We start from the raw sequence: 5,947 nt of genomic DNA on the forward strand, positions 1-5,947 counted from the left end.
ATTTGTTCTGGCCCCTAACTCCCTTTTCCACTTCATATACTATTCTCACCCATGTTTGTTTCTTCATTAGGGGCTTGGCACCCACTGTTCCACCTGCCTGAAACACTCCTCCCCAGCCCCAGATCTTTATAGAACTGCCTCCTTATCATCAGTTCACCATTCACCACCCTAGAGAGGTTCTTCTTGGATATCCAACCTACAAACAGAGCCTTGCCATCCCTGTCCCAAGATCCCTCTCTACCCCTTCACCCTACTTTACATTTGTGATAGCACTTAATATAATTGCTCATTAAACTTCTTATTATTTGCCTGTCTACATTGGGAATTGGGAGTTTTATCCATCAGCTCCCATTCTCTGTTGGTTGAAGTTTGCATCGACAGGTGCTAATTCCTTGCCCACATCTGAGCTGCTTATAGGCCAAAATACCTCCAGGGAGGGAAAACAAAGATGTTAGGTGCACTTTTGAGGTAACACACTATCAATGCCAAGTGATGGGAGCCTTCAGGGAGTTGCTCAACTCAGAGATATGGCTTAGGGGTTATGAGGGGGCATCAGAGGCTCCTGATAGACATCACTTTCTCCCCCCCATCCCCCCACCAGATATGTAAGCTTTATGAGAAAGGGATTTTGTCTGCCCAGTACTCTATTCTTAGTGCATACAGCACTGCTTGGACTTCACAGGTATTTAGCAAATGTTAGCTGAATGAATTAATTAAATTCCATAGACTTTTCTTTGTCTCTTTCCTCACCTATAAAAGGGGAAAGATAATCCAGTTGATCCTGCAAGATTGTTGCGAGAGGCAAATAAAATAAAACACGGAAGATGCTTAGTACAGGAAAAGACCACAGCAAATTGTAAACTATTATGATTCAGCTGTGTGATTTTGATCTAGAAAAGATCACTTACTTCCTCTAGGCCTCAATTTTTAAATAATTATAGTTTTACCTTTCTCCAAGTTAGAAAAGAGTAAAATGTGATAATATGTATTACTGATAGCATTGTATATGTATACATTGTTATTATCACTCATTCATCCTTTTGAATTACAGATTAATTACAGCTGGACAGGCAGGCAAAAATCCCTGTGGGAGAGACAAACAATAAAATGAATATATTTGCTAGGAACTGGTCCTGAATCTTTGTGTCTTAGGCAATCACTTGACCTCTCTGGGCCTCAGTGTTTATAACTGGACTCCATGACCTGCCAAATCCTATGGGCTCTGACTTTTTTAATATGAACTTAAGTGGAGAAGCTATCCAGAGAATGCAATTTGCATAAAGACTTTACAGAACAGAAGGAGCAGGCTGAGTATTCTTGTCAAGTTACATTGTTTGTTTATCAATCAAGATACGTTAAGCAGTGCCAAGCAGCAAACATCTCTGTGGCTCTCGACATCAAAGGTTTATCTCTTGCTCACACTACATGTCCACTCTGCTTTGTCAGGAAGCTGTTCGGTGTTGGTCTCATCCAGGGACAAAGGCTCACAGAGATAGGGAATAAAGAGGGCTGTAAAGTCACACACTGGCAATTAATTGCTCCAGCCTGAAAGTGACACATGTCACTTCTACCTACATCTATTGGCCAGTTATATGATTTTGCTCAACTGCTAGGGGACAGGGAAATATAATCCTCCCACATACTTGAAAGGGGAGGAAAATGCAGATGAACAATGGAAATTTCTACTATATTTCATAATCTACTTTTCCCACATACATATCACAAAATTATTTATGAGATGGTCAATATTTAAAAGTCTTTCATCATGGGAAATTTCTTTTTTTAAAAATGTTTTTTAAATGTTTTTATTTATTTTTGAGACAGAGAGAGACAGAGCATGAGCGGGGGAGGGGCAGAGAGAGAGAGAGGGAGACACGGAATCCAAAGCAGGATCCAGGCTCTGAGCTCTCAGCACAGAGCCCGACGCGGGGCTCGAACTCACAGACTGTGAGATCATGACCTGGGCTGAAGTCAGATGCTCAACCGACTGAGCCACCCAGGTGCCCCTATCATGGGAAATTTCAAACACACACAAAACAGGATAGGATAACAAACCCCCAGATATCCACCATCAATCAACACACCACTATTGTTAACCACTGAAAACGTCCCCAGTGTACAAAACAACTTCTTATTTATCCAAATTCTTATGTTGGACATTTGGGCACTGCTGAGTTTGCCACTGCATCACACTGCAATGAACATCCTTACTCAAAAGTTGTCACTTATTTGATTATTTCCATATGATAAAATCCTTTGGTCCTTTTAGTGACAACTTCCAGACCTATCTTTCTCCCTACGCACTGACTTCCTGGGTCCCTGCCCATCCCCAAAGTAATGCAGAGTCCCAGGATAAAGGTAAGGACAAGACAACTAAATGTTTGTCCAATCAAAATGTTTTTCAATTTTTAATAATACTCTAGACTTACAGACGTTTCAAGGAAAATATGATTAATACATAATTTGTCAGACTGAATTAAAATGTGATTTGGTGCTCACTCGGGCAGCAGATATGCTAAAAATTTGAGTGGTAGAGAGATTAGCATGGCCACTGGGCTAGGATGACACACAAATTCACGAAGTAGCCTGTGTTTTAATAAGTAAATAAAAATAAGTAAATAAATAAAGTACGATTTGTGACTTAAGAGTTTAACATGACTTAAACTGATTATTCAGTAAGAAAATTTCTGAATTTCCCCCCAGAGCTCCTACTCCCTCACATAAGTCCCCTTATTGGAGAGAGTACTTTGAGTCAGGGGAGACTTGCAGTTTGATAGAAAGACATGAATCCTAATTGAAGTCACACTCTATCTACAAGCTGTGTCACCTAAGTCAAGTTATTTAACTCTTTCCAAGCCTCCATTTTTTTCCGTTTGTAAACTGGCAATTCTAACTCCCAGGTGTCCCAGTGTTGTGACACGTAGACAACATGGTGTTTGTGGAAACATCGTTATTACTAGGCCGGTATGCATGGGTGCACAATAAAAATTCCACATCCTGTTTTATTCTTTCTTTCTCTTTTATCTTCAGGATATACTCAAGGCATGAAGGTTGCAGTTATTTTGAACAACAATGTTCATGTTATAGTTCTTAGCGAGCATGTGATTCTTGACGACATGTCTGGCAATCAGTAACATTGTTTTGAATTTAGTGTTTTTCCATGACACCAAAACCAAATTTGGGGAAATTCTTTCAGGTAAGCCCTTTCCTCGGAAAATTCCCATTCCCTCATTTGCAGCAGCCAAGTACTATTTGCCCCAGGATGCAGCACCTTTCAAATTGTTATTTTCAATGTTAATAAATGATTTCATTCATTTCCCGTTTTCCTCTGTTCACCAACCTGCCGGGAGCAGTCACATGCCGGCCTTAAAATAACTGTACTGGTAAACAACTGATTCAAATTATTAGTAGGGTATCTGTAATTGTGTTACATAGTCAAGCCAGCTGGAAATGGGCAGACATGGCTGCTAGCATCCAGCTGTGTGATTTGGTGACTGCAAGCGAAGACTGGGTTCAAGAGGGCCTGGAAAGAAGAGTATCATAAAACTTAAAAATATGAGTTCAAGGTTCGTGAGAAGAGAAAGCTCTGTTCTGCTTTTGTCGTATTCTCCAGGGTGCCCGGCACACAGCAAGCACACAGTAGGAATTAACAAATACATCTGGGTCAAGTGGATGCCAGGAGGGGAGCAAGTGTTCTCCTTCTCCACATTCAATTTTGCTCCAATATTTTTTCAAGACCCTTCCTATTTTTAGTAATTTTCACCATTTGGGGTTTCTTTGCTTCACCAGTCAAACTTCTCTGTGTATTTCTTTACCTAGTGGCAAGGCTGGCCCTCCGAGACAGTTCAGTAAAGGTTTGTTCAATGAACAAAAGGTACAAAATATCTTCTGCAAAAGATACAAGGAGCTAAACTCCGAATGTTTTGAGAGAGAGATGGAGAGGGATGGAGAGAGAGAGAGAAAGATGGAATGCCTGCCTTTGTGCGTGGATACTTACATGTGTGATTTTAAAGTGTTCTTCTGCGAGGTGGGACACCAGATTGCTGTTGTACTGAGGAGTATACTCCTTATTCATGGCTTGCTGATGTTGAAACTTAATTAAGAGAACTTTAGGCAGAATTCAAATCTGTTTTCTCAACAGTGATTTTGATGAGGAGTTTTTTTTATCCTTATTGCTTTCAGATACACATAAATCTTTTCTCTCTCCATTTTCCCCCACGTGTGTGAAATGTGATACTTTTCAGTATTCTTGGGTTCTTTTGGAATCCAGACTTTTCACTTCCTCCACATCTGCTATGAAACCAAATATTGATTAATGTGACCTATAAACCTAAATGGTTAAATGGGGCCAATGACCAATTCCTATTCTTGGATTTTTTAGGAGTTTCTGTCATTTTTTCCAATCTCCCTCTTAACTGTGCTTTTTTGTTGTTGTTGTTTATGAAAAGATTAAAGGAAAATTACAACATCAGCAGTAAAGTTCTCAACCACATCTGAGGTTTAAACTCCAAGCCTTTTGACTAGCATTAACCCAGACCGTCTCACCAACTTTAAGACAGAAATGTTTCTAACCTTGCCACTTTTGTCCTATAAAAATTACAAAATAATGTGAAAACATAAAAAACCTAAACATCTCCAGAAGGTAGTGCCCATTTGTTTGAAAGTCCCATATATGACAGAGAATAATTAGCAATAAAATAGGACTATCACTCAGTGACTCCACAGGATGAAAAATATACTTAAGGGGAAAACTGTTATAACCCACAAGGGCCTGATATTCTGACTTAGACTGGTAAAAGGATGCTATAAAGGATGGCTGCCATGAAGACTGGGAGAGCAATTCAAGTCATACTATTATTTTTTCCCAGACAAAATATCCTATCCAAAGTAGGATATACAGAGTCCTCTGTCACAAAATCCCAAGGGGTATTATTTACATAGAATACAATGAGACCCTCCATAGTTTGTGCAACATGGAGACCTGAATATATGCATGCAAGTGAGCAGAGGCTTCCTCTACATAGCCACCTCCATAGAAAGCCTTAATCCAAAAACATTGCCTTGTTAACAACTTTAGAATTACCTTAAAGGTCTGTGTTACATTCTTTGGAATACCTTTAATAGCTGCAAATAATTCTTCAATGGTGGACTTGACATTTGGAAATATTAACAATCTTTAGGTACCAAATCTCATGTAAATGGTAGAACATGGCAAATGTCTTTTTTTTTTTTTTTTTTGCTAAAAAAGAAAGAATTTTGAAGTATTTAGATTAATTTTTCCATGTGACTGAAGTGAGTCTGAATGTTTTTTCCCAAGGAGATAGGAGAAAGTTAGGAGCAAAGGAAACCTCAAAAGAATAAGCATGTGGCCTCCTATTGACATACTTCTAAGGATAGTAATGTTAATTTGGTTATTATATATTTTTTCCAGTCTTATTTTGTTAATATCACATGTACAATCTAGTCTGAGTGTCCATATCGGTGCCTTAGTCTCCTCAGAGATGAAATGAGAAGAATATACTTTAAGAAGGCTGTTTCTGAGAATGCATACATTTAAAAACTTGCTCTGGAGATTTCAAATAAAAATCCAGATGGAGAATTCTTTTGGTAAAACCTCTGTTTTGAGGCAAAGGACTTGATCCCCTACCCCAACCCCATCATGAGTTTATCAACACTACGTGAGACCATTCAATATCACCATTTTTCAGAAGGGATGACAAAAGGGAGCAATTATGAGTTAACATGATTCCTAAGAAAGTTGCCTCTTACAGTTCACCTGTTGATTATAGTTCAGCAATTCTGCACAAGATTTCCAGCTGTAGACAAAATAATCAGCTAACATTTTCCTCTTGATCTTTTTAGTTTAATAATGAACCCAAGGGCTAATAAGGCTGACCACCTTAGACTTCCCCCCAAAACCAGGAAACCACCTCTGCCTTTAGAAGAG

At 39.0% G+C, this 5,947-nt stretch overlaps 1 non-coding gene across 1 annotated transcript; it reads left to right on the top strand.

Annotated features, from left to right (window-relative positions):
• Positions 1-2,491: 2,491 nt before the first annotated feature.
• LOC132662622 (U6 spliceosomal RNA) lies at positions 2,492-2,596 on the top strand. Its single transcript, XR_009602639.1, has one exon. It is a non-coding gene; the product is annotated as a U6 spliceosomal RNA (small nuclear RNA).
• The last annotated feature ends 3,351 nt before the right edge of the window (positions 2,597-5,947 follow it).

The sequence above is a fragment of the Panthera onca genome, chromosome D1 (assembly GCF_046562875.1).
Source record: "Panthera onca isolate mPanOnc1 chromosome D1, mPanOnc1 haplotype 2, whole genome shotgun sequence".
Taxonomy (NCBI): domain Eukaryota; kingdom Metazoa; phylum Chordata; class Mammalia; order Carnivora; family Felidae; genus Panthera; species Panthera onca.